Source organism: Octopus bimaculoides, chromosome 20 (assembly GCF_001194135.2).
Source record: "Octopus bimaculoides isolate UCB-OBI-ISO-001 chromosome 20, ASM119413v2, whole genome shotgun sequence".
In the NCBI taxonomy this organism is placed as follows: Eukaryota; Metazoa; Mollusca; class Cephalopoda; order Octopoda; family Octopodidae; genus Octopus; species Octopus bimaculoides.
In genome coordinates, this window is record NC_069000.1 from 720,333 (window position 1) to 720,566 (window position 234).

The 234-nt window shown below is 37.6% G+C and overlaps 1 protein-coding gene across 1 annotated transcript in view; it reads left to right on the forward strand.

Annotated features, from left to right (window-relative positions):
• LOC106881263 (multidrug resistance-associated protein 1-like) overlaps positions 1-234 on the forward strand; it is a 5,283-nt gene that overhangs the window by 2,346 nt on the left and 2,703 nt on the right. The window lies entirely within an intron of this gene.

Below are 234 nucleotides of genomic sequence, written 5' to 3' on the forward strand. Positions count from 1 at the left end.
TAGGTTATCAGGTGGCTGTCTGGCTTCCTAAAGTTAGTGTTGCAGATTAAAAGGTTACATGCATCACCAAACTCCAGTAACCTAGTTCCCTCTTTGTTTTGGGAACCAATTCCATGGTCCCCATGTACACCCATGAAGATACTGGATTGCTGTCTGACATGCCCATTGTAAAAAAGAAAAATTCAACTTTCATCAACACATTTGTAATCTAGATATTTAAACATATATTTGCAA